Source organism: Canis aureus, chromosome 12 (genome assembly GCF_053574225.1).
Source record: "Canis aureus isolate CA01 chromosome 12, VMU_Caureus_v.1.0, whole genome shotgun sequence".
In the NCBI taxonomy this organism is placed as follows: domain Eukaryota; kingdom Metazoa; phylum Chordata; class Mammalia; order Carnivora; family Canidae; genus Canis; species Canis aureus.
Genome location: NC_135622.1, coordinates 38,763,192 through 38,787,919, shown reverse-complemented (window position 1 = coordinate 38,787,919; position 24,728 = coordinate 38,763,192). Strand labels below are relative to the sequence as shown.

Sequence of the window (24,728 nt, the reverse complement as noted above, 5' to 3'; positions counted from 1 at the left end):
TCAGAAAAGCCCATGGATCGATAAGAGAGAAGCCAAGTGCCACTGGGGTTCAAAGGAGAGAGATTGATCCTAAACTCAGCTCTGTTAGAAAAGTGCCAGTGCAGGATCCAGAGGGAATGGAGATAGGTGCAGGGTGTTTTTGAAGGCTGAGTCTGGGAGTAGGGCATTCCAGGCAGAGAGACCAGTGTGAACCAAAGTCCAGGGGTGCGAACCATAAGTTGTGTCCAGGAGTGGGGGAGTGTTTTTGTTTGCTCAGACAGTAGGATGCTTGGAGAGGAAGGGAAGGTGACTGGGTGAAGGTGGTAGGTTGAGCCAAGAGCTGGGAAAAGCTGGATTCCCCACCTCACTTGTTCATCCAGCAGCACCATGATTCCATCGCAAGAGCACAGGCGTGGATTCGAGTCCAGGTATTGTCCTGACTGTGGATCCCAAAATGGAGATCTGTGTCCATTGTAAGGGGGATCATACAAAATGTAAGTGAAGAATTCAGTACCCTGCCTGGTACGTAGCAGAGTCTTGGTAAACAGGAGCTGTTAGGATTTCTGAATTTGACAGGCTTTGAGAAGCTGGGGGGTGACATGGACAGAGCTGCAGTGGGGTGCAGGGTGGTTGCAGGGGAAAACCACTTCAGAGGCAGTGCCCCAGGTTAGGAAGGAAGGTGTAAATGAGCAGAGAGGAGGCACCGACATGGATTAAGGAGGAAGAGTCAGATTTCATGTGTTGGGCAGGGGAAAGAGGGGAGAGAAGTCGCTTCGGGTTTTCACGAGGGAAGGACGGTGGGCCAGAAGGCAGTGTTGGGCGTGGGGCCTGCTGCGGTGGAGAGGGAGGCTGAACGTGAGGGGTGAGCGGCGGTGGGGAGACTCCGTCCAGGCTGGCACCCGGGGAGCCAGAACCTCAAAGGGGCTCATTTAAAAAAGCAGAGGAAGGAATGAATTCAAGAGACCCAGTGAAAGCAAAATTGGCGGAGACAGTCTGACAGATGATTCCTGGTGTCTTAAGAGTTCTCAGGGAAAACCCAATACAATCATCACATTGTTTTTACTCACACACACACACTCACACACACACTCACACACAAGTTCAATCCAAACACCATCTATTATTTAGGTCTGTTAGTTTCCTCAGAAAAACCCTTCAGGAAATCCTCTGCTCTCCCAGAGAATGTGTCTATATTTAGAAGACTTTTAGAGAAAGCCTATTGTTACATTTTCGTTTATGGGCTAAGCACCAAGAGACTGTAGAAATGTAAATTACACACGGCAGTGGGTAGAAAGCTGCCTTTTTTGTGCTATTGAAGCCCATGAAGCAAAAAATGTGACTGGTCCTTTGTGACCCCAGGGAACCCAAGAAGGGTGACACTGGCAGGGACCACAGAAAACCCCTTGTATAATAGAGAGGAAACTGAGGCCCAGAGCATTGTGACTGGTCCAGGGTCACACAGCTCATTAGAGACAGAGCCTGCAGCCTGATGCTAAGCGTTCCTGCTTCTTGAAGTAACCCATTCTTCCCAGACCAGGACCTTTGGGCTGCATTCCCAGGTGGGTGGCCCAGACCCCAGGGTCTTCAACGAGGAATGTGTGTATGTGTGCATGTGTGGTGGACAGGGTTATTCAGGGACCATGCAGCTCCAGTGCTTGATAGCTGGACTGTGGGAAAGGACAGAGGGCTGACGTGAATGATTATTGCTATGCCCTCATGATTGTTAGAAGAGCTAGCATGGCTTGCTTTCTTCCTTTCTTATTAAAAAAAAATATATATATTTAAAAGATTTTATTTATTTATTCATGAGAGACAGAGAGAGAGGCAGAGACACAGGAAGAGGGAGAAGCAGGCTCCATGCAGGGAGCCTGACTCGGGACTCGATCCTGGATCTCCAGGATCAGACCCTGGGCTGAAGGCAGGTGCTTGACCACTGAGCCACTCAGGCGCCCTTAGGGCAGTGCTTTTCAAACTCATGGGCACAGAAGTCTCTTGGAGGTTGTTGTTTTGTTTTGTTTTGTTTTTTTTTTAAGATTTTATTTATTTATTCATGAGAGGCAGAGACACAGGCAGAGGGAGAAGCAGGCTCCATGCAGGGAGCCTGACGCGGGACTTGATCCCGGGTCTCCCACATCAGGCCCGGGGCCGAAGGTGGTGCTAAACCACTGAGCCACCCAGGCTGCCCCTGGAGGTCGTATTAAACTGCACATTGTGACCTAGAAGGTCTGGAGTGGGTCTGAGATACGGCATTTTTTACACAGGTGATGCGGTGTTATTGCTCTTTAAGTTTCCTTTATTGGCTGAAGACTAATCATCAAGATCCCTTCCAGCTCTAAGATTTTATGGCTCTGCCGTCAGAACTACCATGCCTTTGTGATCTTACCGACTGTCAGCCCTCTGCTACGTACATTACAGACATGATTTCTGGTCTTCTCAGCAACATCCAAAGGAGATACCATTCTCCCCATTTCCAAGATGAGGAAATTGAAGTCTCTTGAGTTTAGCCAGAATCCTAGCCTGAGTCTTCTAACACGTGTGTGATTAACTGCTATGCTATGTTGCTTTCCCTTATCCGTGTAGGTACTGTTCCCAAGAAGAACTTGTATGGCATTGTCTTTTCTGACCCCATGGGTTAGGTTTGCAACCCTAGAGAAAAGGCTCCCAGGGAACTCAGTAGTTATTAGGAACTTTTCTGGTTCCCAGTGGCCTTGTTCTCTTTTCCTTATGGTGGACCTAGTAGTGGCTTATGAGAGTATCTCAGGTGTGCAGTGGTGGCACTTCATTATGAAGTACATTTGTGATATTCAGACTGTTTCCAGTAAAGTTTGCTATCGGTCTCAGAAATGCTTATTGTATTTGCAAGATGCAAAGTCTAGACCCAAGTGTGGTCTCTGGCCTAGTGGACCACACTATTCCCTTGTGAAGCTTGTTGAACTGTGATCGTTGGGCTCCTTCCCAGGACTTATGTGGATTAGGCCTGGTGACCTGCATTTGAAAGTTCCCCAGACTGTTTTGATGTAACCAAATATTTAAAACCATGGTCTTCATGGTTCTCCAGATGTGGTTTCTGGACTATCAGCATAAACATCACCTGAGGACATGTTAGAAATGCAAAATTTGAGGCCCCACCCCAGACAAATTGAATAAGAAATTATAGGGCTGGGTCTAGTAGTCTGTTTTAACAAGCCCTCCAGGTGATTCTAAAGTTTGAGAACATGAGATCCTTGCTCCTCCAAATTGTGGACCAGCATTACCTGTGAGTCTGTTGGAAATGCAAGACCTCCAGCTTCACCTCTACCGAGTCAAAAATCTTCATTTTGATGAGGTCTCTGCATAGCCACATTTGAGAGCCCTGCTCTAGACAGTGATTTTCTTTCTTAACTAATTGTGCATTGTTAAAGATTTGAGGGGGGAGGGGCAGAGGGAAAGAATCTTCCAATACACTCTGCACTTGGTGGGGAGCCCAATGCAGGGCTCGATCCTACGACCCATGAGATCATGACCTGAGCTGAAACCAAGTGATAGATGCTCAACTGACTGAGCCACCCAGGTGCCCTGATTGTGCATTATAATCCAAGAGGCCTTAAAAAAAATACCAGTGCACTATCTCCCCCACCACCCAAGGCAGTTAAAGCAAAATCTGTGAGGTTGAGTGGGGCCTAGCCATCTAGTTTGTAAAATTTCTCAGGTGATTCTCATGGAGCAAACCATGGTCCACTGGTCAAAGCAGTTCACTGGTGCCTAGTTGTCTGCAGTCCTGTTCTCATACTTAACGGATGGGGTAAGACTGAGAAGGAGTCAGGGCTCCAAGACATTCCTCCTTCCTGCTCCCAGAATGTGACTGGACACCCAGGCTCTGGAGATGAAGGCTCAGGGACTGGTCAGGAGGACTCCCTGCCCAAAGAGATCAGGAAGGATAAGTTCGCTTGATAGTTTCAGGGAAGAGTTTGAGAGATTGAAGGAGATTGGGGCGGAGGAGATGGATAGATAACACATTTTGGTACCAGGTGTGGAAATGAGAGGGATGGAGTCTCTTCCGTAGCCTCAGGCCACAGGGCTTCTCACTCCTGATGCACCCGAGAACCACCCTAACAGTGCAGATTCTTGGGCCCTGAGAGCCAGTTTCCTTAGGGCTTGGGAAGGGCCCAGGAATTGGCAGGGTTAACATCCTCCAAGTGATTCTGGTATAAAATTTCAGTGCCCTCCTCTGAGACTTACACTGCTTAAAGTTTCTCTTTGGTCATGGGGATTACCTGGAGAAACTGAAAAATACAGGTCTTCAGGGCTCATCCCCAGCTCTTTTAGTTCAGCGGGACTGGCAGGGCTCTGGAATCCGTATTTTTTTTTTTTTTAAGATTTTATTTATTCATTCATGAGAGACCCAGAGAGGCAGAGGGAGAAGCAGACTCCCTGTGGGGAGCCTCATTCGGCACTCGATCCCAGGACCCGGGGATCAACTGAGCTGAAGGCAGAGGCTCAACCACTGAGCCACCCAGGTATCCCAGGAATCCTTATGTTTAATAAGCAGCCTCTGCCTTTCAGATTCTCTCAGAAACCCTCAGGTATCCACTGAAGTCTATCAGGGGCTACCCAGGGGGAGAGGTGAGAGGAGAAGTAAGGTGTGTATGTCGGGGGGCCCTCAAACACCCCTGCTTTGTTTCATATATTAGGCTTCAGTGTAGAATTGCATCTAAAGAGAGGATTTAGCCTTTTATTAAGTGTTGAGAGTGAGTCCTAGCTGCCCATGGATTCAGACTACTCTGAATTTGTTAGCTCAATGACCTTTGAAGCCACAGTTGAGAACAGCATCTGCATTATGACCACCCATCCTTCCTGTCCCTTGACCTTCAGTCTCTGAGCTGCCTTGTCCTTGTCCTGTGGTGCTGACTGTGCTGAATGACCATGACCCTACTCCTATCATGGAATTGCCAGACTGCCTCTTGCCCCAGGTATCATGCTACTTTGCCACTAGTGCAATGCTGGTCACCCCAGAGATCCCAACTGCACAGCTCATGGTACCTTAAGACAAGTGACTCTCAAACATGACTGTGACTTAATTTTCCATACATCAATCACCTGGAGTGCTTGATAAAGCAGATTGCTGGGTTCCATATGTCTGAGGTAGGGCACGAGAACTTGCATTGCCAGTAAGATACCAGGTGATGCATGCTGCTAGTCCATGGACCATCCTTACAGCCCCTGCCTTAAGATTAAATAGTATTGATATCGGTGGAGCCTGTTTCTCCTACTACATGTGTTTCTTTCATTGGGCAGTCCTCTTTTGGTGTTAAAATATGCGAGAAGAGGAAAGGTCTTGCCTGAAGAGTAACCAGTAAGTAGAATGAAGAACTCCGTGTAGGGGAGGATTATGGCTCAGTCCCGAATGTACTCATAAGGTTGCCAAGCTGACAACAGTCTACTACATGGTTTCTGCAGGAAAGTGCATTGCACAGTGGGTTCCCTTGCCACTCATAACACAGACCCTGCCAGAAGTGGTTGTGACAGTGACAAGGATCTGGCAATTGCTTTGCATTGCCTAGGGCTTGGTCAAGTGAGAGTGTGACAAACTGTCACTGAACACAGGTTATTAGAAATGCAAATATTTTCTCCTCCCTGAAACAAGTAGTGAAAGGAAAAAGTATGATTAATGGCTCCTTTTTAAGGAGTGTCCCCCTTTACAGCCTCAGACTTCTGGGCAGAGCTGGGTGTGGTGGTATGGCAGAGAGGGGTGGCCTCCCAGTGGCCAGGCAGACACAGGGTCGTGGTCCCTGCCATCAGGTCACAGGTTGTCACCAGTCACTGGTGGAAAATCCCCTGTGGCTGTTGAATGGTTTGATCAGGCAAATGGCTATAATTGTTGTTACATAAAAAAAAAAAAAAAAAGCCCTCAAGCTTTTTGATTGGGTAGTGGTTCAGCTCTATGGTGAAATATATTTAATTTTAGTTTTCAACAGTGCACCTGGATGACTCCACTAACTAGTCTTGAACAAACACAAAGCTTTAGTTAATAAGGTAATTACATTTGTGCAGGTGATAGGGCAGGCATCTGTGGGGTGGTGAATAGAAAATGTGTGTGTTTAACGTTCAGTGGGGTGGAGTTAGCAAAACCGCCTTCTCCTTTTGTGCTGGTGTGTATGGGTCAGTGCTGTCTGGGAATTAGGATGAGTGCTTCCAGATGAGTACGAACACAGCTGCTGGTAGGCACTTACAGGGGGTACCCTGGGGAGGGTAGCATCAGGGTCTCTTCTCCAGGGTGCTCTCATAGGTTTTCTAGCTCTCTTTATCTTGCCTGCTGAAGGAAGTAGAAGATAATTGAAAACAGAAGAAAGTCCTGGGTATGACATTAGGAAAAAATGTCCCACTTGTAGGTCTGCCCTGTTCTGCACTGGGCTGCCCACTTTGGAAACATCAGATTAGAATTTTGTCCTTCCCTCCTAGAATCACAATGGATGGAATAATAAAACCTAAAAATTTGAGTGGGCTTCTTGGGTTCCAGACACTGTGCTAGTTGTTGAACATTGAGGTAGGTTCTTTTTAGGGAAGTTGTATCATTTATGTGCTTAATAAGCTTGAAGTATGTGTATGTGTTTAGCTGAGGGAGATTGTGTTTAACTGAAGAAATGGGGACCTGTTCAAAAGCAGAAAGACCTTTTGAGAGACTGTACCTTGGCCCTCCTAAATACACACACAAGGGCCAGGGGTCATTCTATGTGTGATTTTCATCTCTACTTAGTCCCATCCTGCTTCCTCCCCAAAAGATGAGACTTCTTTCTATCCCCATTTTATAATGTTGAACTTGAAGCTTAAGAGGGTAAAGATTCTGACTCCAACCCTCATACTCTTGGACACTGAGACAGAGTACATATATTCAGAGCTGTGCAACTAGGTGATGGAGGAACTTGAAACAGTGCCCACAGGAGGAGTAGCTGCAAGAATAAGTATACATGGAGTCAGGAGGAAAGAAGCCACAGGCAGTGTGGTAGAGCTTTCTTTAAATACTGGGGAAAAAGGAGTTAATGAATGGAAGCTATGGGTAGATGGGTTTTAACTCAATATAAGTCAGTTTATTTATTTTTAAGATTTATCCGTTTTGGAGGGGGAGAGAGACAGCATGAGTGGGAGGGGCAGCGGGAGAGAGAAACCCAAGCCAACTCTGTCCTGAGCATGGAGCCCAATGCAGGGCTTGATCTCACGACCCTGGATAACGACCCCAGCTGAAACCAAGAGTTGGATACTGAGCCAACTGCGCCACCCAGGCACCCCAAGGAAAAATCTTTTTAAGATCAACTGTTCAGAGATGACCTGAGCTATTGGTAGGTGAAGATCCTTACTGGAGGTACTTGACTTAGATTGTAGGGGAATTTTAATGCTTGGATGAGGTCCTGCTTAGTCTGAGAGTCTCTGACTTAAGCTTTGGCCACAGCTGGGCCAATTTATCTGTTGTCCTAGATTTCCTTGAGTTTTATAAGCTGTTTGGTGGAATTGCTTTATACGGGCATGGTGATTTTGTTTTATACAACTTTATTGAGATATAATACGTATACCATGTAATTCACCCATTTAAAGTGGTTTTTTTTTTTTTAGTTTTGTTTCTACATATTATAAAACGGTAATAAATATATATAACAAAATTTGTATTCAGTTGTGGCAATTATTATCAAAGGTGAGTATTTCTTTCTGTACCTGGTATCTTGGTCAGGCAGGCACTCTTTGGAAATCTGGCCTCGTATTTGATCAGTTCAGTGCTTGAGCATGCATAGAAACAGAAGCCTGTGTTGGGTTTTCTCCCTGCTTTACAGGATTCGTGAGGTTATTAATCACATCTGCTAGTTTTCAGTTAGAGGACTTGATCACACGGCCACAGCTTTAAGTGTTCATACAGGGTAATTGAGCATGGTAGAGTTAGTAGAAGGCCTGGAATGAGATCGATGATTCTTCTTTGAGACTGTTTCTGTAATGCATTGTTGCAAGACAAATTATCCTACTACTTAGTGGCCTAAAACAAACATTGATTTACTTGTAATTTTGCAATTTGGCAGGGCTCAATAGGGACAGCTCCTTTTGGTACCATGTGACATCAGCTTGGGTAGCTTACGAGTGGCTTTACTTCCAAGAAAGAATACTCACATGGCTGGCAAGATGATGCTGGATTCTGGCTGTTGTGGTCGGGAGCTCAGCAGGGGCTGTTGGTTGGGGGTCTCAGTTCTCTTCCATATGGGTCTCTCCATATGGTTGCTTGGGCTTCCCTATAACATGGTGGCTGGGGTCCAAGATGTAAGAAGTATTGGTTCCTGGTGTCTTTAATGTTTGGGCTCTAAGGTCTCAAAATGGTGCTTCTGCATTTCTTTGGTAGAACAGTTATACACCCAGCTCAGATTTAAGGGAAGGGAACATAAGCTCATCTTTTGATGGGAGGAGTGGTGTTTGCCGCTAAGGGGTGGGGTGGTGGAATTATTTGGGGCCCTCTTTAGAAACTGGCTACCGCAAAGAACCATAATAGCCTTCTTTTCTTTTTCTTTCTCATTCCCACTCCACAGAACCCTGCTGCTAATCACAGTATGAGCTGGTGATGACCAGTGGGTAGAAATCTAAGAAAAATAAAAAAAAAAAAGGGTACCAGGAATACACTATTTTTAGGGGATTATGGCTTAGGAATAAATGACTTCATGGTCTGTTAAACAGGCAGTTGTAAGAAATTCATGATGATTGTATTTTTCACAACTTTATTAAAATCTCTGCTTCCAGAATTTTGTATAAAATTTCCTTATTTTCCTTCTCTTTATTATATTTTTCCAGAATTGATTAGAAAACTTAGTTCCACTTTGTAAGAAAACAGGCAAACAAAACTACTAGTAATGTAAGTTGTTTATTCATGGCATATTTTGAACAATACAAAGAATTATTTGGATTAAGTCTTTAAAAATTTCTGTGACTATTTACTTCCCTGAAAAAAGCATTAAGATTTTGGGAAGAGTAACACTCAATTATCATCATCCACTTAATAAATTTGCATACAGTTTTCGAAGGAAATAGTTAAAGTTGACAATTTCTAACGGAAAGATAATCCTAGCTTTTAATAGTTATTTAAATTTCTGTTTACTGATGACACGGTTTTTACTTCTGACCTGATCAGAGGTTACAGATTGTTGAAGAGATATTAGAGATCGCTTAAATTGAAAGGTAATTGAGATACAGATGGAAGGGTAGGCCCACTGTAAAAAAGGAGCCGTTAGACTAATTTGACCTTCATAAGGATGTTGTAAATGAGAATCCTCTTTCAACAATTTTATATATTAAGGTTTTGGAAAGGGAGCTTTGCTTGTTCCTTTCAGCTGCTTGCTGATGAGCCCTCAGAGTCCATGGTTCTTTTTCAGCTTCAATTCTGAAAATACTTCTATCACATTTCACAATAAGAGTTAGCAGCCAGGGGACTAATTGTTGACAAATAACATCATCTGCTGTGCAGCTTCCTTCATTAGAGGAATGGCCTTCTATTTCACAAGGAGGATTCAACTATTCTCTGCAGGGTGTAAGAACCTAATTATTGTGGCCTCTGCAGCAGGGGCCATGTCCACAGGCTGTCAGATGTTTGTGTTCTGCAGTGACGCTCAGGCATCAGTGACATTCGCAAGTGTTTTTATTTTAGTGAGGAAAGGCTCTGGCATGGCTTGGAGTGTGTGTGTCTTCCAGGGTGGTGTGTCCTTGGTCACATAATACTCTTAATTTACCTTAAGGAATGCTGTCAAAATAAATGGTAATTTTCAAAGGCTCTGCTCACTCATGTAGCTATTATTCTTTATTCACTTAAGACAATTAGTTTGTAAATATGAGAATAATTACATTTTAGCTTAATGATGCTGTCCGTCTGTTGCCAGCACAGTTTTACTCTGGATGATTAAGTATGGGAAAGAAAGAAAAAAAGATAGTTGCTTATTTTTAATTCAGTGTGAAAGGCTGCTTTGTTTTAGGTAAATGTAAAAAATCTAAAATAAATTAAAATTTATTTTAATAAAATTGGAAATTTTATTAAATTTGGAAATAAAATAAATGTGGAAATAAAATAAATGTGGAAATAAAATTATATTCCAGATATAGATATGATCTATTTCTTAAAAGCTTCGTTAAAGGCTATTTTGGGGCACACGTGGGATGAATTTGGTACATAGAGTAATAATATTAATAGCTGACACCTGTCTAGTGCTGCTCTGAACCAGGCACTGTTTTAAGTGGCTTGAATATAGTTAATCAATATAGAAATGCTTTTTTAAAAAATTCCCTTTTTACAGATGGGAAAACTGAGATGAAAAGAAGGTCATAGAAACTTACTCAAAGGCACACAGCTAGTCACCATCTGAGAGGGGACTTGGTTTGGGCTTCCTGGCTTCAGTGGGTTCTTTACCACTAGGTGACACTCCATAATCAAAGTAATGATTTCTGTCTTAGTCTTTTTTCCTTTTATTTTAATTCAAGTTTCAGATACTCAGTTCTCAAGTTGGCAGTCATTTTAGCCTTATAAAACTTATTTTTTATTGCTCTTATATTCAAAAAAGCTTCTCCTATATAACATTTTTGGTTGATGAAAATAAAAGAAGTCAGCTCTTGAAGCAGATTAAACATGTTAATAATAGTACGAGACATATTACCCAATCATAGTATGTTAAGAATAAGTTTCAAAGTAAAAATGTAAGTTCCAATATAGTACAGTTACCATAAAGTCTAGTGTATGGTACTCTGTCTCACATATTGTTTAGATTGTAGAAATTACAGCCCTTAAAAATTTAAGCATGTTTACACAAGCCCTTAAGTGAATTAATATTACTTTTCAAAAAAGTATTGTTGATTTTTTGCCATCCTATAAAATAACAGGCTATTTTAGAAAATCTGGAAAGTATAATATGGTATAAACAAAATTAATAACATGTAATTTCACCACTCATAGGTAAACAATTCATGTTCGCATTTAGGTGTATTTTTCTTCCAGCCTTCAGTCATGTGTTCATTCATTCAACAACTATTTATTATTTTCTATGAACCAGACTTTATTCTAGGCCCAAGGGAAAAAAGTAGTGACCAAAATAGTCTTTCTCACTGTGGAGCTGATGTCTTAGTGAGAGAACAGACATTGAATAGATAAATGTCATGTAGGGATAAATGCTCTGAAGAAATAGGCAGAGTAAGGGAATAGAGACCCAGAGGCTGCTGCTTTGGAGCAGCTGGTCACAGGAGGCTGAGTGATGTGACATATAACATCTAGGGAAGAACATTACAGGTGGAGTGCTCCCAGTAAAAGGGCCTTACGGTGGAAGCAGGTATGAGGGGAGTATGGCACTCTAGGAATGCTAGGAGATGATGTGGGACAAGTGGTGGAGACTTGCAGCCATAGACAGAAGGGTCTAGCATGTGTGAGAGGGAAGCCCTGGAGGATTTGGAGGAGAGGGGTGATGTGGTCTGGCTTTGTTTCTAACAGGATCCCTCTGCCTGTCCGAGTGAGCACAGACTGCAAGGGACAAGGTAGCCAGAGGAAGGGTTTGAGGGAAGGTGGAGAGAAATAGTTAAAGTCAGAATGTATTGAAAGGTAGGGCTAAAAGGTTTGAGATGGATTGGATGGGTGGTATGAGATAAAGAGTCAAATATGACAATTGGGTGTTATGCGTTGAAATATTACCCTGCTCTAATTCCTTTGTGGAAGTCTTAACCTCCAGTTTCTGGGAATGTGACTTTCTTTGAGAGAATTGTCATTGGAGATGTAATTAGTTAGAAGAGGCCCTACTGGAGTGGAGGGGGTGGCTCATCCAATATAACTGGTGTCCTTGTGAAAAGGGTAGCTGGACACACAGATCCTCAAAGAGGGGAGCCATAGGGAGGGATGGCAGCTTCCACAAGCCAGGAGACACCTGAGATTACCAGGAGCCAGGGGAAAGAAGTGGTACAGGTTCTCTTACACCCCTCAGAAGAAAGCAACCCCTCCAACACCTTGATTTCCACCTTCCTGTCTCCAGAACAGTGAGATGGTGACTTGCTGTCATTCAGGCCATCCAGTGTATTTCCTGACAGCAGCCCCCGTAGACAAATGCAGTTGGTGAGCAGCTTGGTGAATGGCAGTGCCTTCTAAGGAAATGAATGCTGAGGAGGAGCCTGTGGTGGAGATTGGGCTGGGGAGGGGCTAGGCTCCATTTGAGGAAGTCTGTTAGGTCTCCATATGGAGCTATCTATGAGGCAGTGGAACGTAGAAATCTGGAGTTCGGATAGGAGGACAAGGCCTAGATTTGACTGCGGGCACAGTCTCCATAAGCCGTGGGACTGGAGGAGGTCACCAGGAGACGGGTCCAAGGACGAAACAAGCTTTGGGAAATTTCAGCAGAGGTCAGGAAAGGAAGGAAGCGCAAGAGGGAGACAGAGAGAGGGGCTGTCAGCCTGTGACCTCTCAGCTAAGGGAAGACAGTAGTGAGGAAGGAGGGACTGATCCACTCTGGCCAGTGCTGCTCTTGGCCAAGAAGGAAGAAAGCCCACTAGATGGGCAGCATGGAGGTCATAGGCAACTCTATTAAGATCTGGCTTAGTGAGTGGGTAGAGGTGTAGAGTTGAGGGGAGAGAGTTCTAGAGCGAGTACAAACTTTTTTTTTTGAAGTATTTATTTATTCATGAGAGAGAGAGAGAGAGACAGAGACAAAGACAGGCAGAGACACAGGCAGAGGGAGAAGCAGGCTCCATGCAGGGAGCCCGACATGGGACTCGATCCCGGGACTCCAGGATCACGCCCTGGGCCAAAGGCAGGCGCCAAACCGCTGAGCCACCCAGGGATCCCCGAGTACGAACTCTTTATGTATTTATTTTTTAATTTGGCTTTACATCATTACTATTAATCAGGCCATTAAAAATGTCTTGGAAACATTATTTTTAATGACTTCTCACATTCCATGGTTTTTATCCACTTGTTTTATGGGTAAGAGGTTTCTATTTTGTACTACTGTATTGATTGTAATACTGCAGTGAACATATTTGGGTATCAGATTTCCTAGGTTAGGAATAGCAGAACACACACCAAACGGGCAGAGGGTGAGGCAGAGAGAATCCTCAAGCAGACACCTGCCGAGTGCAGAGCCCAGTGTGGGTCTGGATCCGAGGACCCTGAGATCATGACCTGAGCTGAAATCAATAGTAGATGCCTAACTGACTGAGCCACCCAGGCCCCCTTGCATTTTGCTACTTAATGGCTTTGTGGTAGATTTCTCTAACATTTGGCCTCATACTCCAGGGCCAGGCCTATGTGTTACTTACTTCTCTCAGCTTTCAGAAGATCCAGTCCTTAGTTCATGATCTCAGGGAGGTCTTTCCTAATACCCTAAATCTCATATGGGTGAGCCCCCACTATGTACCATGCTCTTTTTGAAATGCTTATAATAGTGATAATGACTATTCCAGTCAGTCTCCTGCTAGGGCCATGAGTTTCTCGAGGTAGAGATGACATTTTCTTGCTTGTGGTTCTATATGACTGTGCCTGGTGCAAAATGGAATGCAGAATTGCCACTCAGTTTTTGGTTCAGTGAAGGACCAAGGAAGGCACAGGTCGAACTTGGCAACTGGCCCTGGGGCACACAGCAAGGGTGTGGAGTTGGGGTGATGCAGACTCAGCGTGGTGTGACTCCAGAGCCCAGCTTCCTCTGCTTTCATCAGTAGGTGAGCCTGGGGCGGGGATTTTCTCGCTTCTCTAGGAAACAAGCCATTCTACGAATTCTTTGTATCTTTCGTGATCCCCTGGATACAATAAATCAAAATATTTGTCATTTACCCAGCGAGGGCCCCTCCTTTCTCATTCCTTCTATACCTTTTGTTCCCGCACATAACTAATCAGTGATTTTTTAATACTTGTCTTTCCTAACTGGACTCTGATCTGCTTGAGAGCAGAAGATTTTTTCTCCTCTGTCTTTATCCAATGCTTGGCACAGTGCTACCATATAAGGGGGAGGGTCTTAATGTGTGAATGAGTGAAGAAAGATAATATGATGGGATTAAAACACATTACAGGTTTATTACTTGGAAATAAATGGCCTTTCTTCTAATGAACTATAAAGATGTCAATTATAATCATACGTGCATAATATTTTACAGTCTGTAAAACTCAAGATTAGTCACAAACCTGTATTTATCATACATGTGTACTAGCACTAGTGCACAAAATAAAACTGCTGTTAGAGGAGGTGGTTAATAGCTAACAAAATAACATTGGGCTTTTAGTCACATTAACAGTATCAGCATTTAAAAAACTCAACAGTATGACATTAAGATTCTCATTTTGAATGGTTGTAATACCATGCTTGATTCCACATATATGCTTCTTTTGGATTTTTCATTGATATAAATAACGTGGCTGTGGGCAGCTGACTTATGTGCATTATTTCCTTTTTTGACTATTAGAATATATTTCTAGAAATAAGCCAACTGAAATATTTGAAACCTGTTGTTAAACTTTCTAAAAAAGGCTTATACTATTCTACCACCTTTGTGGCACTTTATAGTAAAACTTTTACATGACTTTGAAAAAGCTAGCCAAATATTCTATCTCCTCAGTTTTGTTTGTATTTTTTGATGACTTAATTTGGACATTACCCTATAAGTTTATTTACTAATTCCATTTTCTTTGGTCTTAATTTTCTTTGTCCTCCTTTTCTTTTCTTTTTTTTTTCAATTTTGTCTTTAATTTGTTAAAGACACTTTTTAAAAAATATATATAAGAGCATTTTCTGAAACTTTTTTTCTGGCTTCTCTCTTCCTTTTGCTATTTTTAATCAAACGTTTACATAATCTAAATGGTATATCTTTAACTTTGCTTTCTTTTCTTTTCTCACTGACTTTAAGAAAAAAAAAAAAAGCTAAGAAACGTTAATAAAATGGCAGTAATAAGACCAGAAACAGAACCCAGAAAAAACCGCTGGTGGTTTTTCATTACATGACTTACGACTTAATTACGTTATATTCCATGAGTGATTTCACAGTTATTGATGGCATTGGGAGGAGTGTGTTTGGCCTCAGCTGACCACCTATTTTAAATTAAATCACAGAGTAACAGGCTACTCCTGCTGAGTGCAGGCTTCCAGAACCTCAACCTTCCAGAACACAGCTCCTGGGGAATTAGGCAGATGGCGGCTCAGTACTTAACATCAAGGCCTTCAACTCCTGAAAAAAAAAGCCATGAAATTCTGCCCACGACCTTTGTGACTTGTATTCTATGTAATTTGTGCTGACTGTCTGCTTGGTTAAGTTGTCACTTGAGATTGAGTAGATTACAAGAGCAAGCAAAGTAGGAAAGAGTGGGAGAAAGCCCATGCTACTTGACAACCTGACTTGGAAAGAGGACATGAGACCCACACACCCCTTAGGTAGTTCACGTGGGTGTTCATAATGATCAAAACCCAAAAGGATTAGTCTATGTTTTGGTGCTTGGTTTCCCCTATGTAGAAAATCCAGTGATGTGGAATTCTTCATTATTCCTTAAGGCTGGATAGAAAGGCAGTGGGATGTTATGCTAATATTTTTTGCTCTTGAGGGATTTGGAGGAAGCTGACCTGGGGACATTTGCAAGGCAAGCCCAGCATTTATTTGGGTTTGGTACACGGAGCAGACAGTTAGACTAAAATGTGTGACCTCATGCTATGTTTCTTGTGATCTGATATCACTCAGTGTTATTGAATAACTTCAAAGGGCAGCTGGGAATTACTGTGAAGACACACACAGCAAAGCCATTTCTCACCTGCTGTCTCTGATCACAGAAGACACAGTTAGACTCACATTTCTCTGCGGGACACATGCAGTAGACATGCTACAGCTTGTTTGGAGAGAAAAGCAAGGGGCAGAGAGTCCCACTGTTGGCCCTGTGTGGGTTGGGACGAGTTTTAAATAGAACTCAGAGTTACTTTTTTAGAATTAAAAGCAGTAGAGGCTGAGCTTCAGGCATGGGTTACTTCCTAAAAATACAGTCACTGAATTTTTAAAAAAACATTAGGATCAGCTTGTCAACTGGAGTCGGAATCAAATATGGAAGAAATGGGAGAGTATTCGTTTGGAGTAAAATTTGAGAATTTGTTTCAAATGATGAAAAGCTGTTTTCAGAAGACTGATCTGGCCTTCAGGATGGAGGAAGATTTTTTTGCATATCTTGTTCACCCACATCTTGATGTTGGCTTTCTGCAAATCCAGAATTTGCATTGTCCAGGGGGCAATTTCTGACACTGACCTGCCTTATCTTGGTTAGCACCTTTTCACCCTCAGACTAAGGAACAATTTTTAACTGCCTTCAGTTCTTAGTTTCTTTTTGTGGCATTTTTTTAAAAAGTTATTTTGATTTTGAAAAATAGGAAAATATGCAGAGTAGTACAAAGGGGTACAGTAGTAAATCCCTATTTATATACTATGCACAGCTGTTATAGGTAGGCTCATTGCCATATTTGCTACCCATCTTTCTTATAAGAAAAAAAATTTCAGTAAAGTGATTTATTTTCTTCTCTGGTATTATTCTGCTTCTTTCTAAGAGGTGATCACTGTCATGAATTTAGTGTGAATCCAGTACATATTTTTATGCTTTTGTTGACTTCATGTCTATAAAAATAACTAGTATTTAATATGTTTAAAAAATTGCATGGACAGTTATAATCATATAAAGAACGGTATCATAAAGTAGGATCATATAATTTACTTTCTCAGTGTGTTATTTTCAAGATCCCTCCATGTGGCTAGGTATAGATGGATCATGGTTTTAACTGCTGTATTTCATTGTATGAACAGTCCTGTCTGTGTCTCTTTGAGTACATGACAGCCTAGAAGTGAAGTTGCTGGGTCTTAAGGTTTTCGTATTAGAACCTTACTAAATATTGCCAAATTGCTTTTCAGAGAGGTGAGTATAAAATATCCTGCGAGCAGCATATAAGAGTTCCCATCTCCTTATATCTCTGTTAACACTTGGTGGTAACAGCCTTACTGCCAGTCTCTTTACTGTAGTATTGCATCTCAATGTTGTTTTGATTTTCAGTTTTCAGACAATTGGAGAAGTTGAATACCTTTTCACATTCATTTCCCCTCTCGTTTCATCATCTATGAATAACCAATTCATACCTTTTTTTTTTTTTGTATTTTGATTTTTAGGAATTCTTGATATATCTGGTTATAATCCTTTGTTAAATCTATTTCAAGTGTCTGTCATTTGTCTTCCAATTTTGTGTATGGTGTTTTTTAAATTATGATCTAGTCAAGTTTGGGGGGCACCTGGGTGGCTCAGTTGGTTAAGCATCTGACTCTTGATTTTGGCTCAGATTATGACCTCGGGGTTTTGAGACTGATCCCCACATCGGGCTCTCGACTGGGTGTGGAGACTGCTTAAGAGTCTTGATATAGTCAAGTTCATCAATGCTTTTTTGATTTTTTACTTAACTGTTAGAGATTTCAGAAATTCTTCCTTGCCCCAAATCATGAAGAGATGCTGTCACATTTTAAGTTTTTAAAGATCTAGAATGGGTAGGGCTCGGATTTTTTTTTTTTTTTAAGATTTTATTTATTCATTCATGAGCAACACAGAGAGAGAGAGAGAGAGAGAGAGAGAGAGAGATAGAAGCAGAGACACAGGCAGAGGGAGAAGCAGGCTCCAGGCAGGGAGCCCGATGTGGGACTCATCCCGGGTCTCCAGGATCATGCCCTGGGTTGAAGGCAGCGCTAAACCGCTGAGCCACCCGGGCAGCCCTCAGATTTTAATTCTTTTAGATTAATGTCTGTTCCAACACCTTTAAATAGTCCATTGTTTCTGTACAGGTTTGTTGTATCTTCTTCATGTAGCAAGACTCCATGCTTTAGTCTAAGCTTTATATTACATTGTATTGATCTTTTTGTCTGAACCAATTCTGCATTATCACATAAAATAGTTTGTAGAGTCTTTTCGATTATTTACATAGACATTTACTTAAATTGAAGATGATGATAAATTTGTTTCTTCCTTCCAGTTTTTAGACCTTTTCATTTTCTTGTTTTGTCCTGTTGGCTGGAAACTGCAATATAGCGTTGATTATTAGAGGTTATTGTAGGTATTTATACTAGTTTCCAACTTTGATAGGAATGCTTCTGCCTTTGTCTCAGAGCATTTGCTGTAGGTTTTGGTATGCCGTTTATTGTGGGATTTGGTGTAGATACTGTTTACCAGACCAAGGAAATCCCCTTGTATTCCTGATTGGTTAACAGTTTCTGTTTGTTATCAGGAGTAAGTGATGACTTTTATTGGAAGATTTTCTGCACTGATTGAGATAAGTTCTCATTTAATTTTTTTACATGGGGAATTCCATAGATAGGTTTGCTGACATTAAAGCCATCCTGTATTTCTGGAATTCTGCTTGCTTTTCTGTGTTTGAAATACTGAGATTTTATTTAGGTATTTGTATCTGTGTTTTTAATTGGTTTGTGTTAGTTTTCTTTCAAGTATTACTGTTCTTGCCTGATTTTGACATTGAGGTCTTGCTACTCTCTTATTTTTTTTAACGTAAATCTTAGTTAAACCACAGTGCAGTGTTGGTTTCTGGAGTAGAATTCCGTGATCCATCACTTGCACACAACACCCAGAGCTCATGGGGTTAAGTGTCCTCTGTAGTATCCATCCTCTATCTAGCCCATCCCCCACCCACCTCCCTCTCCTTAAAGGAGTTTAATACTGGGGATCTGCTGACTCTCCTGACTCTGGTAGGGGCAGGTCCTAGGTAGTTTGGCCTCATGGTGTTCTACCCCATGCTTGTGGAGCTTAGGATCAGGTGAAGGCTCGGGAGAGTCTGCAGATCTCTGAACTACTCTGTGCATGTAGTACCTCACAGGAGCACTTTTTGCTTCTACTGCATCTGAACTTCTTAGGTAATTCCCTTTTCCACTGGAACGTGCTTTTCCACTGGAAGCTTAGTAACTTACCACCTCTCCTATGAGTGTATTGTGATGTTCTTTTCTGATAGTCCTTGACCAGCTTGTTTGAGTGTCACATCCCTTCAGAGTTCTTCTGGAACACATTGGGTCTGGGCTTCTGAAATGGTTTCTTTAACAGCATATTGTTTGTTTATTTTTAAGATTTTATTTATTTGAGAGAGAGCGAGTGTGAACATGTGTATAAGCAGAGGGGAGGGGCAGAGAGAGCGGGAGAAGCAGACTCCCTGCTGAGCAGGGAGCCTGATGTGGGGCTCAATCCCAGGACCTTGAGATCACGACCTGAGCCTAAGGCAGATGCTTAACTGACTGAGCCACCCAGGTGTCCCTAACAGCGTATTGTTTATTTTATTTTATTTTATTTTATTTTATTTTATTTTTTATTTTATTTTTTCAGCGTATTGTTTAAATAAAATCTTTAAAAAGAAACAAATATTTATTCATGAGAGACAGAGAGGCAGAGACATAGGCAGAGGGAGATGCAGGCTCCATGCAGGAGCCTGATGTGGGACTCGATCCCGGGACTCCAGGATCACACCCTCAGCCAAAGGCAGACACCTAACCACTGAGCCACCCAGGCATCCCAACAGCATATTGTTTAAGTGCCACTACAGAGCTTACACACTAGCAGAGTATATTTTAATACTGATTTTTGTTGGATTGGAGATTTGATTGAAGAGGCAGGATGCAAATGAAGTCTGGAGGTGTACACGTTATGACGTAACAGATTAGGAGCCTTCTGATTATATTCCCTTTACAGATCCTTTGGAAAGGAGTGGCTCTGCTTTCATACTAGTTAGTTGACCAAGATGAAATTAAAGCTCCTGTCCTAGGCTACAGAAAGTTCTACATAAGCCAATTAACTGACCTCACGGTTGATGATAATGTAGTTTGGGAAATAAAAGAACTTGATGAAAGGGGATGGGCATTTGGGTGATGAACAGATTGTGGTGCAGCGGGCAGGCATTTGGGAAGGACTTCATAGAGAAGATTTCACATGAGCAAGAGCTTGGTGGGGGGGCTGTGTTTCACAACAGGGCACCATGTACAGAGGTGAGGAGTGGCAGGCTTCTGCAGGATGAGCCATGGGCAGTGAGGGTGGAAAGGGGGTTGGGGTAGGTATAAAGGGTCTTTTTTTTTTAATAAATTAATTTTTTATTGGTGTTCAATTTACTAACATACAGAATAACACCCAGTGCTCATCCCGTCAAGTGCCCCCCTCAGTGCCTGTCACCAATTCACCCCCACCCTCCTCCTCCCCTTCCACCACCCCTAGTTCGTTTCCCCGAGTTAGGTATAAAGGGTCTTGAGTGTATCTCATGGGCAGCTAACATGGGTTGAAAGTTTTTGAATGAAGGAGAAAAAATCCACAGAGCTGCATTTTACCAAACCGAGTCTGTCAGCAAGTCTGGATTAGGATTTTGTTCGAGTTTGGCTGCACATTGCAATCATCTGGAGGCTTTAAAAAAACAAAAAGCAAAACCCAAAACTGGTGTCTGAGCCCCTTCCCCAGAGATTCTGATTCAGAGCCTGGAGTTAGCCGGGGGTTTTGAGAGTTTTAAAAGCTCCCCAGGTGATTCTAATGTGTGGCAAAGCCTGAGAACCGGGGCCCAACCCGCTGATAAGATCTTGATGTAGTGTTTACTCATTGTGTTGAACCACTTCTGGCTGGGAAAATGCAGAATCAACTGGTGGAAAAAGTATTTTTAAAGTGCTTCTGTAACATTTATTTATAATATTCCACATAGTTTGGTGCCTCGGTTAGAATAACCGTTTTCTCATAAGTGCCCACCAATTTTTACATTGGAAGTAGATGGTGACAAACTTTTGGAAAGCACTCATAATAATCTTGGGAATTTGGTCACATGGAAAGTTTTAAAATCTTTTTGTATTAAAAATAAAAGGGCAACAACATAAAACACATTTATCACAGCAAGAATTCAATAAAATAAATGCAATTGTAGTGTGAAAACACCAAATTCACAAGTATAAAAATATAAATCCTAATGTATGGAAGTGCTGATTCACTATATCGTACACCTGAAACTAATACAACACGGTATGTTAATTATAGTGGAATTAGAAAAAAAAAAATCAAAAACTTGCTGGTGGAAGAGTGCTGGTTTCCAAACACTATATGTCAGTGGTTTTCAAAGTTGAGTATGTATCTGACTCATCTAGAGAGCAGTCAGATTGCTGGACTCTAGTTTCAGATTTAGCAGGCCTGGGACCGCCCAGAATGTGCACTTCTGAGGTGCTTCCTGGTCCAGGCACCACACTTTGGGGACTGCTACATGAGAACCACGACTACGTGAGGTCCCAGTTTCCTAGGAAGAATGGCTTGATAAAATGTGGTTGCAGGACTAGAATTTTGCTTTTCTTTTCATGTTGGGTGAGGGGCTGATCTTGGCAGTTAGGGACTCTGTCCCTGTCACCTCCAGCCCCAGGTCAAGCTGCTCCAGGGAGCTGCTGCCTGAGCCTTACTACTTTAGGTAGAAGAGCAAATTATCTAGTCATTCTCCTTATATTCTTTCAACAGTTACTGCAAAAGGGTGATACTGTATGCAGTCATACTGTTATATAACATGTTCTTTCTCATAGTAGAAAATTTTTGTGAGTTTTTAAAAAATTCTTTCCCTGCCTCCCACAGCCTACCAAATTTGAAGAGTTAAAAAAAAAAAAAAAAACCCAACCCCAATACTTATACCCTTTTTCATTTCTAATCCATCCATGTTCTCCTAAACCCACATTCTTATATGGTCTCAGTGGCATTTTGGAAGATTTCATGATTGGCCCCTATCTAGGTACCAACTTCTGTAAGCTGCTCTGAGCAGTCTTCCTGGTAGATTAGGGGACGTTTGCAGTACACCTTGGGAGGGAGGAGAAGCGGAAATCAGTCTCAGATGTTAAAATGAAACATGCTTCTAATTGAAAGCATGAAGAGAATGTATACATGAAAGTGCCTGGGGGGTGATCTCTGGCAGAGGCTCAGCTTTGAAAGCCCAGTCCTGTCCTCCCTCGTGGCCACTTCTGTTCTCTCTGGGTGGAGCCCATTTCCATTCCTGTGACATTCCATAAATAACCACGGCTGAGTAGGGACTCAGTGGTCATCAGTTGGCCAAGAAAATGCTGATAAATTAGAATCCTGAACCCTGGAAGTGCATAGCTTTGGGCTTTGAATTCTAGAAGCCTAATTTGGTAAGAGCTCTTGGGGACCATTTTAGAAAAAGCAGTCACTGCCCTCTTTCTGCCCCCAAACATGTACAGGTGCAGAGGCCAAGATTAAATAATTTACCCCAAAGTCACCAAGGAGCTGGCTGCATTTTTCTTTGCTTTTTAAGAATCCTTTTACTTTTGCAAGATTTGTTAGCCTAGTATTCTGACACTTGACAGTCATTTCTTACCATTATTTTCTATAACTAATAGGAATGAGATTGTAGGAAGATGGGAAAAGTATCTTCTCTCTTTTATAGAAAATCAGGAGGGTGAAGAGCTTTTAGGTCTTGGTTATTTGGGGATGCATGGTGGCTCAGTGGTTGAGCGTCTGCCTTTGGCTCAGAGGGTGATCCCGGGGTTCTGGGATCAAGTCCCATGTCAAGCTCCCTGTAGGGAGCCTGCTTCTCCCTCTGCCTATGTCTCTGCCTCTCTCTCTCTCTGTCTTTCATGAATAAATAAATAAATCTTAAAAAAAAAAAAAAAGATCTTGGTCATTTGGCTCATCCATAACTGAGGCTTCTCTGGTTCATATCGTACCTCATCTATTTTGTAAATATTTATGGACTATCTGGCATTGAATTTTATGGGAGATTTAATAGTAAGATCTGCCTAAGGACCAAGAGTTTAAGTCAAAAGTGAACTGATAACAAAATCAATTGGCATAAATCAATGCATTTGGACAAATAAAGAAGAAACTTAAGGAATCCCATCCATCGGCCTATAACATCAACCCAATAAAATTTAAGTCTGAAATCTAAACTCCTATTGTACCTTCCCTGTGATGAAGTCTACTTACCTTACCCACGGCCCATAGCCCTACTGACATTAAAACTCTGGCCACAAATCTGGTGATTCAGAGTACATGTATCCTATTGGATAGGAAATAAAGAGCTCATTTTTTTTTGGTTGCCTTTCATTGTAACATTAGGAATGGTGTACAGGGCACTGGTATTTATTTATTTATTTATTTATTTATTTATTTATTTATTATAATAAATTTATTTTTTATTGGTGTTCAATTTGCCAACATATAGAATAACACCCAGTGCTCATCCCATCAAGTGCTCCCCTCAGTGCCCATCACCCAGTCACCCGTACCCCCCTCCCACCTCCCTTTCTACCACCCCTACCTAGTTCGTTTCCCAGAGTTAGGAGTCTCTCATGTTCTGTCTCCCTTTCTGATATTTCCCACTCATTTTTTCTCCTTTCCCCTTTATTCCCTTTCACTATTTTTTATATTCCCCAAATGAATGAGACCATATAATATTTGTCCTTCTCCGATTGACTTCTTTCACTCAGCATAATACCCTCCAGGTCCCTCTACGTCGAAGCAAATGGTGGGTATTTGTCATTTCTAATGGCTGAGGAATATTCCATTGTATACATAAACCACATCTTCTTTATCCATTCATCTTTTGATGGACACCGAGGCTCCTTCCACAGTTTGGCTATTGTGGACATTGCTGCTATAAACATCGGGGGAGGGGGGGCACTGGCTTTTAAAAACAAAAGTAGAGGGCAGCCTGGGTGGCTCAGCGGTTTAGTGCCGCCTTCAGCCCAGGGTGTGATCCTGGAGACCGGGGGATCGAGTCCCACATCGGTCTCCCTGCAGGGAGCCTGCTTCTCCCTCTGCCTGTGTCTCTGCCTCTCTCTCTCCCTGTGTCTCTCATGAATGAATAAATAAAATCTTAAGGGATCCCTGGGTGGCGCAGCGGTTTGGCGCCTGCCTTTGGCCCAGGGCGCGATCCTGGAGACCCGGGATCGAATCCCACGTCGGGCTCCCGGTGCATGGAGCCTGCTTCTCCCTCTGCCTATGTCTCTGCCTCTCTCTCTCTCTCTCTGTGACTATCATAAATAAATAAAAATTTAAAAATAAAATAAAATAAAATCTTAAAAAAAAACAAAAGTAAAAAAGTGTATATTGGTTGATTCTAATCCGTGCAGCCTTCTGTCCTGTAAAAACAAAATAGTGGGTTGAACTACATTTCTGAAACAAACTCTGATAGCTTGTGCCAGGTGAAGTCTGTCACGCTTTTTGGGGTTAGGGATGGGACTTGGGCCTTTTTTTTTCTCCCAAGTCTTATTTGGATACCTAAAATGTAAACTTGAGCCACAGAGCACAGTTTAAAAAGAAGGGCAAAGCATTTTCTTAAGTTTTTCCTTTGTTTCTGATGTATTTCTGAGAGGTACCCTAATAAAGTGGTTAAGAATGATGGTGTTGCGGCCAGTTCACTTGGATTCAATTCCTAGCTCTTCTATTTACTCATAATTGTGTGACCTTTGGCAAATTACGTAACCCTGGTCTGTTTCTTCATCAGTAAAATAGGTAAAATAAAATGTCTACTTACAGTGATTGCTGGGGGATTAAATTTGTTGATACCTTATTAGAATAGTGCCTGGAACATAAGAACCTGTTAATAAATATTAGCTGTCATTGTCCTCATTGTTGTCATTGCCATGATGTTATATTTTTATTTATTTATTATTTTTAAATATTTTATTTATTCATTCATGAGAGAGAGACAGAGAGAGAGGCAGAGACACAGGCAGAGGGAGAAGCAGGCTCCATGCAGGGAGCCCGACGTGGGACTCAA

At 42.1% G+C, this 24,728-nt stretch overlaps 1 protein-coding gene across 9 annotated transcripts in view; it reads left to right on the top strand.

Moving 5' to 3' along the window:
* The window catches only part of LTBP1 (latent transforming growth factor beta binding protein 1), a 392,695-nt gene that overhangs the window by 21,621 nt on the left and 346,346 nt on the right, over nt 1–24,728 (top strand). The gene's annotated exons all lie outside the window — the stretch shown is intronic.